Here is a 24,499-nt window from a genome sequence, read left to right on the forward strand (position 1 = left end):
CATCATAGACTTGGTCACTTACCTTCTTATAAAATGAAACAATTGAGTGTGTTGTCTCACACATCTTTGGATTCTGTTGATCATTGCCATATTTGTCCTAAGGCTAGACAACACCATCTCTCTTTTCCTCATAGTCATAGATCATCTAATGCTATATTTGATCTAATTCATATTGACATTTGGGGTCCCTATCACATTTCAACATATAATGGTTTTAAGTCTTTTTTAAACATTGTTGATGATTTTAGCCGGACCACATGGACTCATTTGTTAGCTACCAAAGCTGGAGCATTTCCTGTTCTTCAAGGTTTTGTGGAAATGGTTGCCACTCAATTCAATACTAAAATAAAATGCATTAGATCTGACAATGCTTTTGAACTTGGTAGTGGAAACAAACAAGCTGAATATTTTCGTAGTAAAGGCATTTTGCATCAAACTATTTGTGTCCATGTGCATCAACAAAATGGTGTTGTTGAGCGTAAACATAAACACTTGTTAGAAACATCTAGGGCCTTGCTTTTTCAGTCAAAACTTCCTCTTAAATTTTGGGGAGATTGTGTTTTCACAGCAACACATCTTATTAATCGTTTTTCTACCACTATTCTTGATGGAAAAACTCCTTATGAGGTTTTGACAAATAAGGTTCCTACTTATGATCATTTGAAGGCATTTGGTTGTCTTTGCTATGCTTCCACTATTGCACACGGGAGAGATAAATTTAAACCTAGAGCCTTACCTTGTATCTTTGTTGGATATCCCCTTGGTAAAAAGGGATATAAATTGTACAACCTACATACTAAAGCCATTATGGTTTCTAGGGATGTAGTGTTCTTTGAACATTTATTCCCTTCTATCACGTTAGATACATCATCTCACATTTTCCCGCCTCTTGATGACTTATCATATTTCTTTGATGAACTCACTGAAGGCATTTCAAATCCATCTAATTTGTCATCACCTGGTCTTAACTCTTATGAATCTCATCATCACATTTCACCTTCATTGGATATTCCTCCTCCTCTTGTTCCTTCTTTAACTTCACTTGCTTCTTCTTTTGTTCATGTTCCTCCTTCTGTTCCCATTCGCAAATCATCAAGACAATCTGTGCCCCCTGCTTATTTGAATGATTATGTTGAAAATAATGTACATAATATTCATGATTGTTGTCACACAATTACCAATGCTTGTTCTGTCACATCTCATGCTCATGTTACTGAATTACATACTTCTAGCCAATAGTTTGTTCAAAATCATGATGTTTTACATGAACCAAAATCCTATAAACAAGCTGTTATGCATTCTTCTTGGCGAGATGCAATGGATAAGGAATTTCAATCACTTCAAGACAACCATACTTGGACAGTGGTTGATCTTCCTTCTGGTAAAAAGCCCATTAAGTGTAAATGGGTCTATAAGATCAAGTATAATGCTAATGGTAGTGTTGAACGATGTAAAGCTCGATTGGTTGTCCGGGGTGATACTCAACAACCGGGTATCGATTATAATGAGACATTCTCCCCTGTCATCAAAATGACTACTATTCATAGCCTTATCGCCATAGCTACAAAATTCAAATGGCCTTTGTTTCAATTGGACGTCAATAACGCTTTTTTACACGGTGATCTCAATGAAGAAATTTATATGAATCCTCCTTCGGGTATGGATTTACTTCCAATCAAGTTTTAAGGCTAGAAAAGTCCCTTTATGGTTTGAAGCAGGCCTCTCGACAATGGTATGGAAAATTATCGACTGTTTTAAAATCAAAAGGGTAAGTTCAATCCTCAAATGATTACTCATTATTCACTAAATCCATGGGGAGTTCTGTTGTTCATGTTGCAGTATATGTTGATGATATATTGGTCACCGGTAATAATCCTGAAGAGATTTCGGGTCTCAAAGAATTTCTTCACTCGACTTTCAAAATTAAGGATATTGGTTTCCTTAATTATTTTCTCGGTATGGAAATTCTAAAACACAATAATGGGGTGATTATGACTCAATGAAAATTTGCTACTGATTTGTTATCAGAATTTAGTTGTTATGAGCTTCCTTTGGTTTCCACTCCTTTACCGGTTCACTTACAATTGAAGACTACTGATGGTGAAATCATGTCAGATCCTTTACAATTTCGTCAACTAGTGGGAAAATTGAACTATTTAACACATACCCGTCCAGACTTGGCTTTTGATGTTCAATTCTTAAGCCAGTTTATGCAGGATCCAAGAAATTCTCATTGGAACGCAACATTGCATACTTTGGCTTATGTTAAAGTTCTATTTCCCAGGGGTTATTTTTCAATGATTCTTCTCAGTTTGATCTTCAGGCGTACTGTGACAGTGATTGGGCATCTTGTCCAAACACTCGTAGATCTGTAAGTGGATACTTCGTATCACTTGGTGGCTGCTCGATTTCCTGGAAATCTAAGAAGCAACCTACTGTTGCTTTAAGTTTTGCAGAGGCAGAATACCGTTCAATGAGACGTGTTACAGCTGGATTGGCTTGGTTAACTCGTTTATTACACGAACTCCATGTCCCTAATGTCATACCTATCCCTGTTAAATGTGACAGCCAAGCAGCTATTCATATTGCTAAGAATCCGGTTTTTCACGAACGGACCAAACATATCGAGATCGATTGTCATTTTGTGCGTGAAAAGCTTCAAGATGGATTAATCTCCTTATCACATACTCGATCTCAAGATCAGATTGCAGATATTTTTACTAAGAGCCTTGCTACCCCACAACATTGAGATTTACTTGACAAGTTAGGTGTTTCAATACCACCAACTTGAGGGGGGATGTTGACTTTACTGTGTTGACTTCTAAGTTATATTTACTATTTTGCCCTTGTATTTAATTAGTCAGTATGTTTGTTAATTAGTTGGTTAGAAGTTAGTTAGTAGCAGTTTGTATTTAGGGCTTGTATTTAGTTTCAATTCAATAATGAAATTGAATAATTTTCTCCCAAATCACAATGAAAAATCATATGGGTTATATTTAATGTAATTTTATACATATAATGGAGGCCTGGTTTTGTATTGTTAAAACCATTCACAATAGTTGGAGATACTCCATGCAAGGTACTTAATTACAATACCTTACGACACCAATGTATGTGATACTAGGATATGTTGCTTTGCACAAACGTCTATAAAGAAATGTTAGAACATTTCGCAACGCATTGTTGTAAAACTTCTAAATGATTTAGAAGACACAAGTAAACATATTTACCTGATTAATAAGGATAGACCGGAGTAAGGCTATGTGTAGTTGATGGACTACAAAATGAAGCGATTTGCGTCATGTGGCGCCTAGACAACAAAAAGTGAGTTTTTGTTTTAGGGGTGTAATGGTGCTGTAGCCTAATACACACACACACACATATATATATACACCACACACATAATAATAATAATAATAATAATAATAATAATAATAATAATAATAATAATAATAATAATAATATTCTTCAAACATGCACATGCAACAAAAAGAAGCCCCCCCTCCCTTATCTCCCCATTTGTCGGCCGGGGGGGGGGGGGGGTTCTAAACCAAAATCGCCCTCCACTTCTCGCCCACCATACACAGCCTAAAGGGTGTAAGATTAATCATAAATGTTAAAGTGCACTATGTTGTCTTAACAAGTAACAATCAATAAGTGGTCAACAAGTGGGGCCGGTATGAACACTTGTAATTAAGACTTGTATAATTTTTATAACTGTGTTAACTTCACCAAGTCAGATTAAATCTCACGGTGAATCGTCGAACACAAGCTGTTGGAGGTGTCATTGTTGTTACCACTTACAAAGTGTTTCATAGTTTTAATCGTTGATAGTCGAGTGTATAATGTTTCTTACGATGTTCCCAACCCACCAATTTTGGTTGACTTTAGCCAGTTATCACATATTAGGGAAAAATACAAATAATAAAAAACTGTAAAACACGTTACTTAGTATTGCATAGTTTTCTTTCTAAGTAGAGTTTCATAACAAACTTGCATGTCCAAAAAAACATGGTCTTTTTAGTATTCATGTCGTTGTCGTTGTCAAGACTTAAGAAAAAGGCTCTTTTGTATTATCGCATTTTTAACTTCAATTCTATTATAGTAATACCTTAATTTTTACTCAAGTGCAACACTAGTATATATTATTGTAAAGTTTTAAATGTCCTGAGATGAAGCTTAAGCTTAACGAGCTCGAGTTTGTAAAGCTTAATCGAAACATGTCCCGAACTAAAACCTGATCTAATCCGACCCCGTTCTGATGTGAAATTCGTTTTGTGTCGAAATCCGTTTTGCCGATCCTATGCACAACCCATATGTAGTTAAATAATGTCTCAAACGGATGAGTGTTATCCTAAAGGTTAAAAACAGCAACAAGTTTCTAAATCAAGGTTATTGAATTAAAGTGTTTTTCTTTTTGTTTTTTTAATTTTCAGAAGATCTAATTTTATATTTTGTGTAAAACACATGCTATCATTTATAAAAGTTTATTGGATTTAAATAATCCAAACTTTGGTCAATTGGCCAATATTAATCCCAACTTAAGAATTGGCTCACATTAATCCCAACTTTCACTGTATTGGCTGTCAACGAACCTTTTCCTAACGGAGTCTAACTCCGTTAATTTTTGCTTACGTGGCTGCTTATGTGGCAAAAAAAACATTAATTTTTTAAAAACACTCTTTTAACATATATATCAAAGTTCATAGACCATTTGTAAAAATTACCCATCACCATCTAACATCTTATACCGCCACTACACCATTACTACCAGTCTACCACCACCACATCAAGCTACCATCACCTCACCATTATCACCACCATCATTACATAAGCATGGCCACCACACCATTCTATTCAGAAAAATCAGAGTATGTGGATCTGAACGAAATCTGAACATTGACAGAAATTTGATCGGAACAAAATAAATATGTTTTATAGAGATATTCTGCCGTCGTACAATTAGTAACACATTGTTTACTTATACAAACCCGCTGGAAAACTTAATCATGGCCGGAAAAACAAAAATGACCGGAAAAAGTAGTTAGGCCGCCAGAACAACAATTTTCTTCCCCGGAGAAATCTGTTACAGTCGGAACTCGATGTGTTATTACTAAATCAGAAAATGACACTAATATGGCTTGCCGAAACGCGTCCCCAGAATGGCCTCACCGGAATATCCAGTTTCTTGCCGGAAAGAAAAACGGTTACGAGATCAATTAACACTCTACAAATCATCAAAGAATTCTGATCATGTTCACATCCATGGCATGAACGTCGCCGGAAATTTCTGTTGTTACAGTGAAAAATATGGTTACCTTGTCGGAAAACCATTTTAAGCCGGAATTCTTTCCGGAATCGTCAAAAACATCACAGGAAAATATGGTAGCCTGATGTGGTAATGGTGGTAATGGTGTGGTGGTGGTATAAGATGTTAGAGAATGATGATGGTGATGGGTAATTTTTACAAATGGTCCATGAACTTTGATATATATGTTAAAAGAGTGTTTTTAAAAAATTAATGTTTTTTTTGCGCCACATAAGCAGCCACGTAAGCAAAAATTAACGGAGTTAGACTCCGTTAGGAAAAGGTTCGTTGACAGCCAATAAAGTGAAAGTTGAGATTAATGTGGGCCAATTCTTAAGTTGGAATTAATATTGGCCAATTGACCAAAGTTTAGATTATTTAAATCTAATAAACCTTTATAAATTAATTTCTCTCTCTCTCTCATTCATAAGGTGGTGTTTCACAACTGTTCGGCCTATGTACAGTACGCACTCCTATAAGTATTGTTTATTGATTAAAGAAACAGTTATTCACATCTTCTCATCTTTAATTCATGAGTTTACCAAACCTCTCCTTTTAGATTTTAATAATGATGCCAATTGTTCAAATCATTAAAATTATAATAACGGAAACAAATTCTAACGAGTAGGATGTATAGTTTCAAACATCAGTTTCTAAAAGAAATAGACATACAACTATACAAGTTGGTTGATTTTCGTTGTTCATACATGAAACAAAATGTTATGTTTTGTATACAACATATATCATGTGCCTCAACTGTGAAACAAAATGTTCGGTTTTGATAATCGCATTGCTACAAGCGAAACAAAATGTTATGTATTGATAATTTTAGGGCTTTCAATTGGACCTATAAATAATGGCCCATTCATTTGCAACTCACATAACTTTAACTAAACATTTCCTTTTGGATTTTGATGACGCCAATTCTTCAAATTATATATATAATATAGGGGTGGGTTAACGTACAATAATGACTTATCGTATATTACGTACGCGATTTTCCAGAGCGTTAGATTAAAAAAATACGCGATGACAATTTTGTAAGTAACCCAACAGTAGTTCGTGATCAAAATTCGTCGATTACAAATCGACTCTGCTCCAAATTCGGAATTCCTCGCTCAATTTAATCCAATTTCTAAACTCTAATCATAGCTTAAAGTATGAAATCTCTAAAGTCAAAAACCAAATCAAAATTGAACATTGTTGAATATCAAGAAATCTTCAAAATTGATCAATAAATGATGATTTAATCAATCGGATTGATGTGTAGAAGTATTTAGATTCATCGATCGATTATGGAATTGCATAAATAATGCACTCAATCGAGCTCTAATTAGGGTTCAAAATATTACGTTTAAACGTTCTGAAACAAAACTGAACATGTTTAAACGTTCAAAGAAGTTCTGACCAAAAAAGAACATCTTTAAACATTCTGAAACAAAACTGAACATCTTTAAACATTCTGAAACGAAACTGAACATCTTTAAACGTTCTAATGCGTACAAAGAAGTTCAGAACTTCTAAACTAACAAAAAAGTCCAGAAACATTTATATGTTCACATTTAAACGAACACCTTTAAACGTTCAGAAGTTCATATATAAAATTAAACACTTGTAACATGAAATTGAACACTGAAATCACTTTATAAAATTAAACATTTATCAATCGACCGTCAACTTGATCATCGATTTGATCATATGAGCAAAATATGGCTGCAAATGGCGCATTTCAATTCAAATAAATTGAAGCGTGTGTCTGCAAATGACGTCCGGGACGATGGTTGAATCGATGCAACGGTTAATTAGGATGAAAACGATTTGAAATAATTTACAAATTTGCCACCGCGTGTTTTTTGAAATCTAGGGTTGAGGGTGTCGCGTGCGTAATGTTCGATAAACAACTTTCGTATTACATCCTTTATCTCTCTCCCTCTCTCTCTCTCTCTCTATATATATATATATTATAAGTATATTTTAATAATAATAAATCATCGTTATTTCATTAAATCCCGACACCATTATTGGTGTTTTCTCGTCGTCAAACGTCTTTATAAATTTGCTTTTATTAAAATGTTATATATAAAAATATATATTATTCTTTAAAAAATGTAACAATCGTATTTTAAACGTATTATTATATTTATAAAATTTGATTTTCGTTAAATATTTCTAGATACATCTTATATGAAAAATATATATTTTAATGCTGGTATTAAATTATTTAATATATTACAAGTTATATTTTTATATGTACAAATTTATAATTGTATTATATTTAATTAAATATTATTTAAACAATCATATAATTATTCAACTCATATTTATTTAAACTAATAATAATGATTTCACAATAACAAGTAATCCATAGAGATTAATCGTTCAATCAATAACCATTCTAATCCCAAACATAACTCAAATCACATCGATATCTTAATTCATTAAATTATGTTATATCATTTATAATTAATTCATGTTACGATTATTTAACTAAGAATCTTTGACGGTATATCCTGAAGGGTTCATCTCTCTCACATCATCACTTATATTTCGATCACCTGATCAAGTTGTTACACCCCGATCAAAGGTGGCGGAACATGCCGGGGTGCAATGGATTGCCCATGAATATGAGACACTATTAAAGTGACAATATTTAATCAACTCATTAATTTCATTCAGCCACAAAAGTAGCACATCTCGTTCAAACAAATAAACACAAATACAAGAAATAAATATTGTTCATTCTTCTAATAACCTAGAGGTATCAAATAGAATGATGTATTCAAACTCCAAGTCAAGTAATATCAAACTTGTAACAATGCATAAAATAATATTTGTCAACACATATGTTGTTGAGCAATTTCATAGTTTTGAGTATATATAATATGAGCGAAATCCACAAACGTATATGAGACTATAAATAAAAGCATCAATCGTGGTATATAAATCATATGTAAATGAGGATCCTTTCTAATTGGTAACAACCGACATACTCGGATAATGATGACCTATGCTACTTGCACAAGGCTAAGTAGTTAGGGGTGCGTATAATCATGCTTATTGCGTTCCACAACAACATAAAATAAACACTCATGCACGTAAAACATATGAAACATATAACACACAATAGAGCAAGTATTCTAAGTATCATACACCCTACAGTTTGTGGTTTGAAGATAGAGTATTATAAATCGTTCTTGTTTTGGATAAGTATGTATGTTACCCCAAAAGTATAAAACTAAAAACGGGGGATGAAATGTACTCACGTGAAATAAGTAACTTGAAGGATAGTTTGCGATAAAACGGGGGAATGGTAAGTTCAACGGGAAAGACCTAGATTAAAAAGGGTCTTGAGTTAGTAGATGGTTTTGAAACCTTTTAAAGTAAAATAACTTGACAAGTAACATAAATAATTAAAGTTTGAAGGCTAAAATATAAACACATAAGGAATTAAAGTAATGATTTTGAAAAGCAAATTTACTCAAAGTCGGGTCTTGGTATTCTATTTATTAGCTTTTACTTAACCCTTGCTAGGTAAATATTTGTGTATAATTGCAATATTGCAAAGTTAAATAGATACCAAAATGAGACTTTACGAGTGTTCGGATTTGTCGGTTCGAGTCTTGATAATTGGTCAAGCTCGAAGCCGAGATTCCAAAATGTTATGAGACAATTCAATGAAATCAAAAGAAGCTTAACCAAGTGTGTAGTTCTATTAAAAAGAACCTTGACGTCCGTTAAGCGAGTGTTTGGTTTTGTCGGTCCAAACTTGTTATAAGATCAAGTTAGATCCAACATACCAAGTGTTTTGAGAAGACAATTCAAAATTAGTTTATAAAATAGTTTTAGAGAAAATATGAGATTCGGTGGCTCAAAACACACTAGTGTGTCTTAAGCGAGTGAACTCGGTTTAGTTCGGTCTTGGTTTGGTCCTTGACTCGGAATAAGACCGAGAATGGTTGACACATACCCAATACCATAGAATTTATTAAAATGAACTTAGAAGTTATAATACACAAATCTTACATACAATATGTTCACAATAAAGTATTAAAACAAAAGTCCTGTTTTGGTTCGGCTCTTGACTCGGGATGAAACCGAAAATGGTGGTCACATACCCAATACCATTGAACTATTAAAAATGATTTGGAAACTAAAAGTAAGTAAGGAACTAAACAACATTAGTAAGCTTGCATAAATTAAAGCATAAATTATAGCATAATGTAAAGTGTTTATCAAGGACTATAATAATCCTCCATGTAGCCTTGTCTTGTAGCACGACACTTTAACCGACTGTGAGCGGAGAAGTGAAAGCCGAAGGAAACAAGGGGTGTATATTATATATATGTTGCAACCTCGAGCTTTAAGTAACAAGAATTAGTTAGAAATAAAGATTAGTATTAGCTTGACCTTGAGAAGTCAAACTATTAAGAACTTGAAGAAAGAATACTTGGATCATAGATTGAGGGAGAATTTGGAGAAGAAAGAGCAACCAAAATGGTGCATGGGACATTGCTTTTATAGTGGTAGAAGTATGGTTTATTCATATGGGGTAAATTGCGTGTGATTGGTTAAAATGGTCAAACAAGCTTATGATAATTGACAAAAATAGTCCTTAAAGTTTGTTTTAAGTCATTTTTCATCATAAAGAGGTGTTTTAACGTACCGAAAATGAAGTTTTCTTGACCCAACATTTGTGAAACATAAACGAACATAAAATCCAACATTTTATTAATAACGACGAATTCGAAAGATCAAAACGGGTAGGGTTTATTTAGATTTTTTGTTTTTTATTTATATCTAGTGTTATGATTTTTTTATTATTATTTTTGAATATTTTTTATGAGTTTTCTATTAAGATTAAAAACCCCTCATAAAAATATTCAAAATTAAGAGTAAAAAATTCATAACTCAAATATAAAGTAAAAACAAATAAGGTAAAAAAAACAAGCCATGTCATTGGATTTTAGTTCCAATTCCTTTGACTTTTCACGAATTCTGTGAAACGAACACGCCCTTAGATTGTAATTGAATTGTTTTCCTGGCCGATTGGTTTAATTTGCCAGAATGATTATTAATTATTATGATTATTATATGTCTCCTTTTAAAAATTCCAATTGATTTGTTGTATTGAGAGAGATTTGGAAAACTGTTAATTGTTAATTCGTTTGGATCAAGTGATGATTTGTATTGTTGAATTGTGGTTTAGCCCATTAGGATCTTAATTCGTGATGATTTTGTTTAGATAGTTTTTGATTGAGATTGATTATTGAAAAGAGGCCGAATTGTCAAAAAATAGTTCGAAAAATAATTGGTTATTCAAGTATCTTTGATAATTCCTTTGGATCAACAGATTGTTGTTACCCTTTGTATCGGTTTTTAGTTGTAGTTATTACTTGGATCTGGGAAGTCAACATCCCGGTTTGTTATAGCTATTTGTTTAAACCTCTTTCAAGCTCATGTATAATAAATGTGATGAAAAATTATGTGCTCATTGTTTTTATTAAATGGTACTTCTACATACAGCATCGCAATGTCTATCCGGATCAGAACTGCCAAGGCAGGTCTAAAGCACAGGCAATGCTTACGCGCAGGCCGCTCACTCATCATATCGCTGTTGTTCACACACTCGTGTCCCGGAAACCACTCTCTAGGCAAGTTATTATCTATATTGCTTCATTACCACTTCTTACTCGAAAACAACCGCTCAATGATCCAAATTTAACAATTTTTTCCAACACTAATTTAAAGCTTTGTTAATCTTTGCTCACAACTTCTCAAATCCCAATCGCCTCACAAGCATCGGTGCTCACGAGACTTTTCTAAACCCCCTCACCTCCACAGCCGGACATTCTTGCTCACCCCATACAAGTTTTGCACAACATAACAAAATTGCACATTCAGCTCACAACCCCCGTAAATTTTCTTGTTTATTGATTAAAGAAGCATATATGCACGTCCTATCCTCTCTATATGATTCGTGAGCATTAATTAGGGATGAGGGGATACATGCACCGGTTCTGATTTTCCAAAATTCTCGCTACCGGTGATGAAATGTTCGGTACCGGGACCGTACCGGTACCAAAAACTCAAAGCCTGGTACCGACTCGGTGTTGGTACATGTTTTACTTTTTTCTTATATTATAATGTTTTAAATATCAAGTGGTATAATATTTGTATTATTTTTACTTTTTTCTTATTTTGGCATATGTGCGAGCTAAACTTTAAGGTTTAATGCAAAGCTTTCAAAACTTTAACCAAACCTTTCCGTTCCGTTTGTATTTTGGTGATGCCAATTCTTCAAATTCTATTAACACAATAAGGCAAACGAATTCTAACGAGTAGGATGCATAAAACAAATTGCAGCAAAAGTTAATTACTTTTTAAAACAAATTGTCATAGTAGTTGGCTTCCTTTCGTTGTTTTGACAGCAAACAAAGTGTTACGTTTTGGAGACAATATATTATGTCTCAACTCTGAACCAAAATATTGTGTTTTGATGATGTATTTTCTACTAGTTTGACCAAAAAATAAGGGCCCGTCATTTGCAACTCACAAACCTTTCAGGATGCCCTTCAAACCATCATGATATGAATCACATTTATGGTCTTCAAAAGAGTTTGTTGAAAGCAAAATCTTTTGAAAATGTTGCCGAGGTTTCAAGTTTCCTTTTCAAAAGGGTAAATATTTCGGATGCCTTGCCATTTTCAATTTATATCTTCTTTTTAATGAAGTACACGCTGGCTGGAATAAACAATTCCACTTGGGCCAAACTCAAACTCTCATCCTTGTTTTGAGTGTTAGACTGAGGCACCTCACTTGTAGAATCTGTTTTGCAAGGAAAAACGGTTAAATATCAAACATTATTTCAAAATATTTTAATCAATTACATAGTATTATTATTCAACAATATAATATAAAACTTTATGGGCTGTGTTCACGGGTTAGTGGCTTGACCCAAAATGCGTGTGGAACATATGGTTGCAATCGAGCTAAGCAAGGCGAGCTCGGGCGCAAGTTCGAACTTAAACGAGTTGGCTCGCGCTTGGCACGCTTACTTCATTAAACTGAAAAATCGAACTCGAGCTCGGCTCGTTTTTAGCTCGATATATAAAAAAACAAATATAAGATATTTTATTCTTTCTTTATAATGTTTCAAATATCAAGTGGTATAATATATGTATTATTTTTACTTTTTTCTTATAGTATAATGTTTTAAATATCAAGTGGTATAATATATGTATTATTTTTACTTTTATCTTAATTTGGCATATAATCTAAACAAACAAATGAGTCGGGCCGGCTCGTTTAGTTTTAAGCTTTTCTCAAACTTTTGAGCAAACCACGAACTTTTAACAACCCTAGTGAAATAAGAACATATGATAAGAAATTTTTTGAGCTTACCCTTGTATCCAAGCTCGCTTCCAAACCTTAAAAATCAACTAGCTCTCCAGCTTCGTTTTTAAGAGAAGAGATGACGAGCTCTGCCTTTTCAAGAATATATATAATATTGCCCATGTCTTCTTTCTCCAATATGCTTTTCCTGTAAATATTAAATTCCTCCAAATATTATTACAATAATTATTAACTTGTATACTCTATATCATTATCAAGTGTCAGATGTTATTTACCAGTAGGTCAACATAATCTCGTTTCTCAACCTCCTGATATTAGCAATACTAAGCCTCGGGACGATGTCATCCTAGATGTCAAGAAATAAATGTAGATGAGTATTCAAAACTTAATTTAATAAATATCAACATGATCTTGCAACATATTATTCTGGCAATGATTTTGGACCAATTTTTTAAACTTTGCTTTAGGTAACCGACCTTTTATGTCAGAATATTCATCACATACGAAAAATAACCAAACACGCCACCATATAATATTAAAATAGTTTTTAAATGACTTGAGAAATGAAAAGAGAATAATATATCAAAGAAATTATAAGAAGCTAGAATGCGATGCGACCAAATAAGTTACCCTTAGAATTTTAACCAACACAATAGAATAATATTAACGTATTTTAAAGTTAAAGGACTTTTGTACATACCTGAAGAAACACTAATCGACCCCGGGCAGATTACGGATAATCTGGGGGTTAAATAGATGTTTCCCACGAGGGTTAGGTCCGGTAAGATGGTTATTCTTCAGATGACCTGCAAAACAGACACCGTGAGCTCGTCATTGAGAAGGGGGGGGGGGTACCTCCTTGTGACCACCCTCCGGCGTGAGAATCAGACTAGATTGCTCTTGAATATAAGTGTATATTAAGAGAAATGACTAGAGCAGATATCAGATAATATATGAAGATATAAGATCCTAAGATATGATACCGTTCCAAGGTGTTGGAGTATTTATAGCCGAAGGTAGGTTTCCAAGCAGGTACAGCCGGCTGAATAGTATTCCTGTTCTACCAACTGTGGGCTACGCACGTGCCATGCTGGTGGTTGGTGGGTAGGCAGCGGCTGATAGTGACCAGGCCGGCTGTGTACTATTCCTTTTCCACCAACTGCAGGCTATGCACGTGCTACGACAGGTTGGTGAGTAGGCAGCGGCTGATAGTGACATTAAGTAGTAGAGCGTGCTGCTCGTCGTACTGTTGTCAGTGAGCTGTCGCAGCTTTGGTCAGATCTTTTGTCCATACCTTGGCAGGTACAGTACAAAAGATCCTCCAGTAGCGTACGGACTGGATCATTTGGGCGGGAGTTTTCCCGGCTTTGGGTGGGAGTATTCCCGGCTTGCTCACTCCTTCTTCAGGTGACATTGCTGAATTATTTAAGAGTTAGTGCCTTGTGCGTGTAGCCTTGCTGCGCGGGTAGCCTTCCCTGATGGCTAGTATCCGTTGCTGCGGGAACAGGCGGAGTACGTCGACCATTGGGAGGCTTTTCCTGCTGGAACAGCTTGCGTACTGCGCGTAAGGACGTCACGTCTCTGAGCATGGTGGGTCCTGCGGATCCAGTTGGTTTTTGCGCAGACGTCTCTCTTCAAGGTGTCTTGCGAGTTTAGTCTTTGCGCAGACTTCCCTCTTGAAGGTGAGTCTTGCGGGTTCAACTGTGCAGACGTCCCTCTTTGAGGTGAGTTTTGCGGGTCCAACTGGGCTCTGCTGGGACCTACCTCTTCAAGTCCCCCCAGTCCAATGTTCTTCTCATGAATTGTTAATAAGTGAGGTGAACTTTTGGACTTAAGCAAGGGGTTTTGAAAAGGGTTTAGTTTTAAGGTTCTCCGCGGGGATTCTTCCCGCGGGTTTCCTAATGCCACGTGCAGAAATTCCCGACTTTTCTGCTTGATCTTTGGGTATGATGCGGGTAGGTGTGTAACCTCCTCGCAAGTCGGGAGCCTTGAGTTTCACTTGTGTAGATTCTCCACGGGGTTTTGGTAGTTTTAAACATAGTGATCAATTATGTTAAACAACCAATTCCATATTGGAGCTTCCAACAATCTAGTTCTCAACGTTCCCGCTATGCGGGGGTGTTATATCCCTTTCCGCAAGCATGGCCCAGAAGATCCTTCTTGGTTTCAATTCCCTGCGGAGTGCTAAGTATGTGAAGGGTTTCGCCTTGACACTGTACCCGCACTCGCCTTATAGTTACTTTACTTCCAAGGCATTCCTGGCTTCAATTCCCTGCAGGTGCTAAGTATGTGAAGGGTTTTGCCTTGACACTGTACCCGCACCCGTCTTATAGTTACTTGGTTGCCGAGGTATTCTTGGCTTCAATTCCCTGCAGGTGCTAAGTATGTGAAGGGTTTTGCCTTGACACTGTACCCGCACCTGTCTTATAGTTACTTGGTTGCCAAGGTAAGGGGCATAGTCCCGCTTACTTTTGAATCTTTTTGAAATTCGAAGAGTTGGTGAAAGGATAAGAACAGTCCAACTGTTGAAGGGACGTCAGCGTGGTTTGCGGTTTCTTCTGACAGTTTCAGGACGTGCATGAAGTTATGGCGACGTGATAGTATATGGTCATTCCAGACGGTTTTTCAGGCGCGTGGCCGCGAAGTTTACGGCGCACGTCCTGTCGACAGCTGTTGTCAGCTTGCTTTTTTCACGTGTCATAGTTTCATTGCACCTGCGCTTTTCCGTCTCCCGCATTAAATTCATCGCATTCATTGCGATGAGTATATAAAGGGAGGAGAGGATGCATCTCAATTCACAGTTTCACTTCTTCTAAGCGATTTCCGGCAAATACTCTACTTTTGTCGAGCATTCTCCTGAAATCGTTCTTCTTTCCATCTCCCAAAACATGTCTTCCATTCGTGATCCTGAGGCTATTGCCGAGGAGTCCGAAGTATACACCGAGAATCCGATGTCCGCGTCTGATAAGGATGATAAGAGTACTGCTGGCGAGTGCCAGTGTGCTCTTTCCGTCGACCTGTACCAGTACATCGTCAAGAAGTTCATGCTCGAGCCTTTCGAGCCTGAGTTTCCTGAGTCTCACCAGACGGTGTATGATGCCCCCAAGGGCAAGATAGGGGTGTATGCTGCATTCTTCGTCTATGGGAATCTGAGGTTCCCATTGACGAAGTTTGTGTACCGTGTTTTGGAGAGACACGGTGTACACCTAACGGAGGTGCACCCGATGGCGATCGCAAAGGTTCGCCATTTTGAATGGGTGTGCCATATTCTAGGCGTTGAGCCCCGCGTCGACCGCCTGATGACCTTCTATTCCTGGAGGTGCATCCAGGGCTGGTATACCTTGGTCAATCGGATCAAGGGTTTGAAGATCTGCGCTACCGAGCGCAGTCTTCATTCTTGGAAGCGGGAGTTTTTCTATGTCTCCGCTCGCGTCTTCCCCATTGCGATGACGTTTAAAAACGGGAGGGCGCTCCCTAGCCTTCACGCCTCCAATTACCAAGAGGCGGAATGGTTCGCCAAGATCTCCCAGATCCAGACTCCGGTTTACCGCTTTGTGGAGTCTGGGATGGTGATGCTTGGGATGAGCCGGGTATGGAAGGATGCTGGGGCAGAGGTGCCACAGATTCCCATCGTCCTCGAATACGGTTTGAACTCTATCCCTTACGGTATGCTTCATATCTTTTTGCTGATTTAGGGTTTTTCTTCTAACTGCTTTTCTGTTTATTTTCAGAGGGGAACAATTTGCAGTCGCTTCTGCAACCGCGTGAGAGCGGTGGTCCCGCTCGGTTGGGTACTCGTGCTCTTGACGAGAATGAGTTGCCCATCCTTGAGCAAATGGCGGATAGGTTCGTGGAGGTCTACCCGCCAGGCCACGAGATTCTAAGCGCCACGCGGCCAGGTAAGGGATTATTTAACCCTCGCCCACTCAATGCTCAAACCTCTGCTGGAATTCCTCTAATTTTGTCATCTTCTGATGAGGAATCCGCAGATGGTCCTTTCTTCGCGAGGAAGAAGGCTGCAGGCGGGAAAGGCAAGGCGAAGGTTGCCTCCGCCGATCAGGGCAATCGGTCTGACTCGGAGACCGAGAGCGAGGAGGCGGCGGGGAACCCTGGTGGTGGTAAGACCACTGTTCCGGAGGTTGAGACAACTATCACCTCCGGGCAGCCCAGTTCGACGACGGTGACTGGCGTGAAGAGGCCGGCTCCATCGGGGTCGTCCCCGCCTGTCAGAACCTTCAAGCTCAAGAAAACTCGTAAGTGTAAATTAATCTTACTCGCAATTCTTTCCGCCATTGTTTTTAATATCTTGTCTTCATGCAGGCGTGGATGCTACTGCATTCCAAAGTGATACGGGGAGGAGCAGTTCTGGACCCATGACGGTAGGTTTGGTCAACCTACCCGAGGCGATGACCCAGGCGGCTACGCCTGTTTGCAGTATTGGTTCAGTTGCTCATCCTGTTGAGGCAACTGTTCCAACTGTAACATCATCCCCGCCGGCCGTTAGTGCGATCTTCACGGAATCCTTCACTGAGCAGGTGGTGATTGTTTCCGCGGGCTCCTCCGCAGCGGCGGCCACGGTTGTGAGTTCACCTCCGATGGTCTCTACCGCGGCGGCTTCAACCGTGCCTCCGGCACCGGCGACTACCTCGTCCCCGGCCGGTTCAGCAGGTATGTTCGGGGCTTCTAGCCAATCTCTGCCTCCTTCCCATCTGCCTGACCTCTTGGATGGTTATCCGTTAGGTTCGGGTGATGGGTTTGGCGGCTACCGGCCTGTTGTCGACCCTACAGGTGCGTAGGGTTATTTTGGCCTTTTTATATTTTTATCATCTTTTCCTAACTGCTTTTTGTTTTTGCAGTGTCGGATTCGAATGAGGTGTATGTTCCACGGTGGAACATCCGCCGGGGAACAACCCTTCGGACGGCTGTGGACTGCGTCGAGTGGGCGCGTCACGCGGCCCCAAGTGGCGCGTTGGGGGAAGCCATGTCTAGCTACCAGGAGGGTAGGCTGACAAATGAGCTTCGGATTCTCCTTGCCCGGATGCAGCTGCGCGTCGAGTTGCTTTGTCGTGAAAACGACAAGTTAAAGGCTGCGCGTATCCAAGAAGTGGCTCAGGCGCGGGCTATCCGGGAGGAGAACATGAGACTTTCCGCAATTGCTGCGGAGAAGGAAAAGGCCTTCAAGGCCCTCGAGGTTGAAGTGCAGGCCCGGCTCGAGGCCCGTTCCAAGGCTACCCAAGCTGTTAACGAACAGCTTCGGTTGGCTAAGGAAACTGCGCGGAACGCGACCGAGAGGGCCACCAAGGCTGAAGCCGTTGCTGAACCTCTGCGCGCCGAAAATGAGGAGCTTAAAGCCAAACTAGAGAGGCTTCAGCAGGCTCATGATGCTTTGGCTATGGAAGACGCCAAGAAGCTTCAAGAGATCTTGGATCAGAGGGGTATGCTTGACCATACTGAGCGTAAGCTGAAGGGCGTTGAAGAGGCTGCTGCTAAGGAAGTGTTGCTTGCCAACCTTAACAAGAATGAAGCCGAATGCGCCCGTGACCTAGCTCAGGCTGCCCTCCAAGAAGCTCTGATTACCAAGGAATGGCTTCTACGAGAAGCGTTGTCGCAGGTATGCGTAGCTTCATAATATCTTTACGCTTTTCTTTGTGCTTAGAAAAGGTTTTGATACTTGTATTTTTTCTTGTAGGTTGTGTATCGAGTCTTCACGAATACATCTTATGACGATGCCATGAGCGCAGCCCTCAACGCTTCTCATGAGGATGGGGAAAAGGCTGGCTTCCTGCTTGGTCTAGGGTTTGTTGAGAAGGGCATCCCGCCTTCCAACTTCCCTCTATATGATGTGGATACTGAAGCTGCTTATGACCAAGCAGTGAACCAGTATGCTGCCTTCCCGCATCCGGTGGTGGAGAAGGTGAACGAGATTGCTGCTGCTGATGATGGGCTAACCATTCTCAAGACTTTCCTTGAACCGCCACAGCCAACTGATGGTGCGGGTACAAGTGGGTTTGGAGGGAGTGGTCCTGAAGTTTGAACCTTGAGATCCCTTCCCACCGTTAGGATAGATTTATATTTCTGTAGGCGGGTAGATACCCGGCCATTCTTGTAATGTTTGAATTTTTTATGAAATATAAATGTTTGTGCGGGTAGGACTGCCACTTTCACTGGATGACTTGCTTTATAAACGTTATATGACTTGCTCATGCATATTTTAGTTTAACTTAGCAATTTTCCAAGTGTTTTGAATAAGTTAACCGTTCGACGCGCGGTAGTCAATAGGTTAGTGTTCAGTTTCCTCTATCATGATTGTGCGGGTAGGACCGTCACTTTCATTTAGTGGGACGACCAAACTTTACCTATAACTGACCTGCGTGAAGGTTTGCCGTTTTTTGTGTTTATGCGGGTTTTGCCGCCGTCCACACGCAACGACGTCTCCACTTATTTATGCGGTAAATACCGGCATATCAGTGTGGAAAGTTTATAAGTATAAATGTAAGATCATCAGCGTCAATGTGATAAGGAAAATCATTTCCATTAGAAGTGGCTCTGGGCCTTTTCTTTACAAGTTTGGAATTGATCTACATGCAGCTTGTGTAATTGAGCTCCCTTCCATGTTCTTGGGATGGGAGTGTCATCGAGCCTTTCCAGCCGATATGCACTTGGTTCGGAATCTCGTTGTTTACGCAGTATGTAGTCTCCAACATTGAAGCTGCAGTTTCATTCGTGTTTTTCCCAACTAGGGTTCAACACGCATTAGCCTGCTCAGCGTTCATTACGCCACGAGGTGCGTGAGCGTCCCATCTCTGACAAATGCTTCGACGATGTCCTTCAAGTCTAAGCATTCCTCGGTGGTGTGGCCTCTTGTCCTGTGGAAGTCACAGAATTTTCTTTGATCAGTGTTTGGACGTTGTCGGATAATTGGAGCCTCTGGCCATGGGAGCCTCTCAGTGGCGAATATGTCGGTGACGCTTTTGGTGAGTGGCGTCCATCTGGAGTTCCGGTTCGACGACTGCATGTTGTCCTTTCCGCCTAACCGAGGGTGCGAGCCGGATGAGGTGTCAAAGTTTACCCTTGACTGCCAAATACCTAGCTTCCTCTTTTTGTTTAGTCGGGCGGTAAGGACGTTGTTTTCTCTTGTTTTCTGGGTGTAGAGGTTTGTGCTTTGGGGAAGATCTCTACCCAGTTGCTTTTCCGTTTCCGCGAAGCGTTTAGCTGCTGTCATGATGGCATCCCATGTGGATGGCATGCCGTCTTTACCTGTTAAGGTGCGGATGAGCTCTGGATCTTTCGCGCCCTGGATGAAAGCAGCGCGAACAAGATCTTCGCTAATAGCGCCCAGACTCAGCTTCTTTGAGTTGAAGCGAGTGATGAAGTCTAGCAAAGATTCATCTTCCTCTCGGATGCAGTTGAGGATCGTCCATTGTTCTTCAGTGTACTTTCTTTGTTGACTGAAGTGTTGGCTGAACTTATGTTGGAAGTCTGCCCAATTGTAGATGTGGTGGACCGGTAGACGGTCAAACCACGCTCTAGCCGCTCCAACCAGCATCATCTGGAAAATATAACACCACGTGGGTTCCGTCCAGTTGCTGACGGTTGCCCCCGCTATGAATCTGTTCAAATGATCGTCTGGGTCAGATATACCATCATAAGTGCCGATGTTGGACATCTGTTTGGCACTTCTCGGGGCGATTGCTTCCGCAATGTCCCTTGCAAACTTGGATGTTCCCGCATTTGCAGCAGTTGGTCTAAAGGTTTTGGAGAAGTCGCGTGGGTTTCCCCCCGCGTTCCTTGGTTTGAAGGTGTCTCCGAAATTCCTTCTCGGTTGGAAGTCCGTTTCCTTACGCTTCCCTTTTGCCTTATGGCGAGGGTTTGTGTCGGTGTCGGATTGTCACACCCGGCCCTGAGCGGCGGAAACAGCCGGGCGCGCGCGAGTGGGGATTGATACTTAAGCACGGGCCATTGCAAAACATTCAAAGATTTTTATTGCGCATGAGAAGTTTAATACAAATACATTACATTGTTTAAGGATTACATAAAAACATCCAAGTACAAAAACTGAAGATTTTCTCGCCATATCCCCTTGCGCGGCGGGTAACCGTGCGCATCGAGGGGATAAAACCAAAATCTTCCAAAAAGCTTGTTTTAGATGTTCAGCGTGTGGTGCTCTAAGTGCGACTCCATGCGCTACCTAGTTATCTCCTGAAAGACACGTAAAAACATTTGAATCAGTATAAACTGAGTGAGTTCACAAGTTTTAGTAACTTGATAAATCGTATTGCATCATAATCTTGATACAAATCATTCTGAAACATAATTCTGGTAGCATCATTAAACACATGCTTGGTAAAACATAGTTATATCAACATATTCTGATAAAATCGTTCCGCGGGTTACGCGCGAACATTTCTGGGAACTGTGCTCGTCTGTGTAAGTGGCGCTGCCACTACGAGCTAAAATAACGTAATACCGTCCCGCGGGTTACGCGCAGACACTTCTGGAAAACTGTGCTCGTCTGTGTAAGTGACGCTGCCACTACGAGCGATTATATGCTGTAATACCGTCCCGCGGGTTACGCGCGGACGTTGTGCCGGAAAACAAGGCGCTCGTCTGCGTAAGAGGAGCGACCTCTACGAACGGGCTCAAACCCATAGTACTGCCCCGTGCTAGGCACTCGTCTGTGTAAGAGGTGCGACCCCTACGAGTGGGCGGATCAAACCAGCAGTCCCTACCCTTAGAGTTCCAATGGTAAAGTGATCACTTACTCAAATCTGGTGCACTATCATCGAAAAACCATAGATAACTGTTCGCATTGCTCATCATGAAACATAACTTAAACACGTAATCGTTTGCTTAGCTTGTAAATATACCATGATAAAACATTATTTAAATACGTGTCCCTCGCCCCGAAAGCAGTTTAAAATGGTGAAAATAGTGAAAATAGGGGCTGTGAGACTCACCTGTGGTTCTTGTTAAGGGATTAATCGAGATTCGGGTTTTCTTGGTGTTGGCCTCGGAATCGAAGGTCTAGAATACGATTAAATAACAAATATATATATTAAGATCAAGATATAAGGGTTGGAAAGTAGATCTCAAGGTTATAATCTCGGCTTACCTAGTAACAGGATCGGAGCTGGAAACAATGGATGCTTGGGAAAAGATTAGTGCAAGTTTGTAGTTCTTTGAAGTGTGTTTTGGGTGATAATTTAGGCTACAAATTTATAGGCAAACTCAAGGGAACATAATCCCTTGCTTTAGGGAATTGTAATCTTTTGAAATGATGATAAAGTATGGAAATTATTATTATTTATTAAAAAGAGTAGAAAAGTAGATTAAAGATTCTGATTTGATATGGACAGGACATGCAGGGCTGTGGTTGGTGAGAGTGGGTGGCTGGCAGTTGACTTTTACAGTTTGCTTTTTCAGTGCTTTAGACAGTGTACAGTAAAAAGTAGAAGTTTTCTGAAACACGCTACCGCCCTCTTTTGGGCGGGGACAATTTCCTTAAATCTGATTATTTTGACTAAGTGTTCTGCGCGTATAACTTGGTGCGCATAGCTTCCTGCGTGTAGAACATTTCTTTGCTGCGGGTAGGTGCGTAACCTTCTCGCAGTTAGGGACATTTGAGTTTCATTTGTAGATTCTCCAGGTGGTTTTGGTATTTCAACATAGTGATCAGTCATGTTGAAGTCAATTCCATCCTGGAGCTTCAGACAAACTAGCTCTCAAAGTTCCCGCCATGCGGGTAGGTTAGTTCCCTTCCGCACGCGCATAAACGATGTAGGATGCACCCGCCTTAGCATCATGCGGGATGGTCAACCCATAGACAACATATCGTTTAAGTTACATGAAAACATAAGGCCAAAACGTTCACGCATGGCGCATATAACATATGCTCACGCTGGTTCTTAACATGGTGCGCTCGCGCAGGGCGCACATAACACATGCACGCGCTGACTAACATGGCGCGCTCGCGCAGGGCAAACATAAATGTCCGCGCTGATTAACATGGCGCGCATAAAATTTACAATCACCTAATTATTAGGTTGATTACTTAGTTTAAGGGGTTGGGAATTTACCGGGTGTCACACGGATTCCTCTCGATCATCGTCCGAGTACTCGCACTCACTGCTCATGTTGAGCTGTTGAGTGCTTCCGAATTCGTCAGCCTGTTGGAGTGAACGCAAGCGTTCATCCAACTCAGCTTGGAATTCCTTCTGACGTGCTTCGGCCCACGCTTTAACTTAATCGAGTGTTTGGCGGGGGAGCCTCGTCAGTTGTCTCTCCAACTGGGCATTGGTGAATCCCAGTGAAGGATTGTTTACTGCACTTGCCCCGGCTCGGGTAACCGGGGTAGTGTTCGTAAAATTTACTGCACTTGCCCCGGCTTGGGTAACCGGGGTAGTGTTCGTAAATATTGTGTACTCGCCGGTGTTCCCCCCAGTAGCTGGGGTTGTGGTTACCGGGGTTTCTTGGTCACTCGTTGGCCTTGGCAACGGAGTAACCTTAACCATCTTTCCAGAAGTTTGAAAAAACTGAAAAAGAATAAGTTCTAGCTTTTATGCACGGATGGCGCCAATGAAGAAACACTAATCGACCCCGGGCAGATTACGGATAATCTGGGGGTTAAATAGATGTTTCCCACGAGGGTTAGGTCCGGCAAGATGGTTATTCTTCTGATGACCTGCAAAACAGACACCGTGAGCTCGTCGTGACCACCCTTGTGACCACCCTCCGGCGTGAGAATCAGACTAGATTGCTCTTGAATATAAGTGTATATTAAGAGAAATGACTAGAGTAGATATCAGATAATATATGAAGATATAAGATCCTAAGATATGATACCGTTCCAAGGTGTTGGAGTATTTATAGCCGAAGGTAGGTTTCCAAGCAGGTACAGCCGGCTGAATAGTATTCCTGTTCTACCAACTGTGGGCTACGCACGTGCCATGCTGGTGGTTGGTGGGTAGGCAGCGGCTGATAGTGACCAGGCCGGCTGTGTACTATTCCTTTTCCACCAACTGCAGGCTATGCACGTGCTACGACAGGTTGGTGAGTAGGCAGCGGCTGATAGTGACATTAAGTAGTAGAGCGTGCTGCTCGTCGTACTGTTGTCAGTGAGCTGTCGCAGCTTTGGTCAGATCTTTTGTCCATACCTTGGCAGGTACAGTACAAAAGATCCTCCAGTAGCGTACGGACTGGCTCATTTGGGCGGGAGTTTTCCCGGCTTTGGGTGGGAGTATTCCCGGCTTGCTCACTCCTTCTTCAGGTGACATTGCTGAATTATTTAAGAGTTAGTGCCTTGTGCGTGTAGCCTTGCTGCGCGGGTAGCCTTCCCTGATGGCTAGTATCCGTTGCTGCGGGAACAGGCGGAGTACGTCGACCATTGGGAGGCTTTTCCTGCGGGAACAGCTTGCGTACTGCGCGTAAGGACGTCACGTCTCTGAGCATAATGGGTCCTGCGGATCCAGTTGGTTTTTGCGCAGACGTCTCTCTTCAAGGTGTCTTGCGAGTTTAGTCTTTGCGCAGACGTCCCTCTTGAAGGTGAGTCTTGCGGGTTCAACTGCGCAGACGTCCCTCTTTGAGGTGAGTCTTGCGGGTCCAACTGGGCTTTGCTGGGACCTACCTCTTCAATACCTATACAATTTCCGAGACCACCTATTCCAACAAACCCTCCAATAACGATCCGTCAACATTTTCCACAAGATACCACGCCCAAAATGATTGTAAAATAGGGAGGTCACCATTGTCCTCACAAATTGTAATCACAATGCCTAAACCTGTCATGTATAAAATAACATGATCAAACTCTAACCTTACATAAAAGCTTTAAAATAAGAT

At 40.3% G+C, this 24,499-nt stretch overlaps 1 long non-coding RNA gene across 1 annotated transcript; it reads right to left on the reverse strand.

The window, feature by feature from the left end:
* Nucleotides 1–12,751: 12,751 nt before the first annotated feature.
* Nucleotides 12,752–24,491, reverse strand: LOC143578701 (uncharacterized). The gene is made up of 3 exons (XR_013143321.1): nucleotides 24,296–24,491; nucleotides 12,937–13,007; nucleotides 12,752–12,848 (listed from the first exon to the last, which is right to left on the reverse strand). It is a non-coding gene; the product is annotated as an uncharacterized LOC143578701 (long non-coding RNA).
* Between the last annotated feature and the right edge of the window lie 8 nt (nucleotides 24,492–24,499).

Source organism: Bidens hawaiensis, unplaced genomic scaffold (genome assembly GCF_021521415.1).
Source record: "Bidens hawaiensis isolate Kalapana, Puna unplaced genomic scaffold, B.hawaiensis_p1.1 tig00029323_1, whole genome shotgun sequence".
Lineage (NCBI taxonomy): Eukaryota > Viridiplantae > Streptophyta > Magnoliopsida > Asterales > Asteraceae > Bidens > Bidens hawaiensis.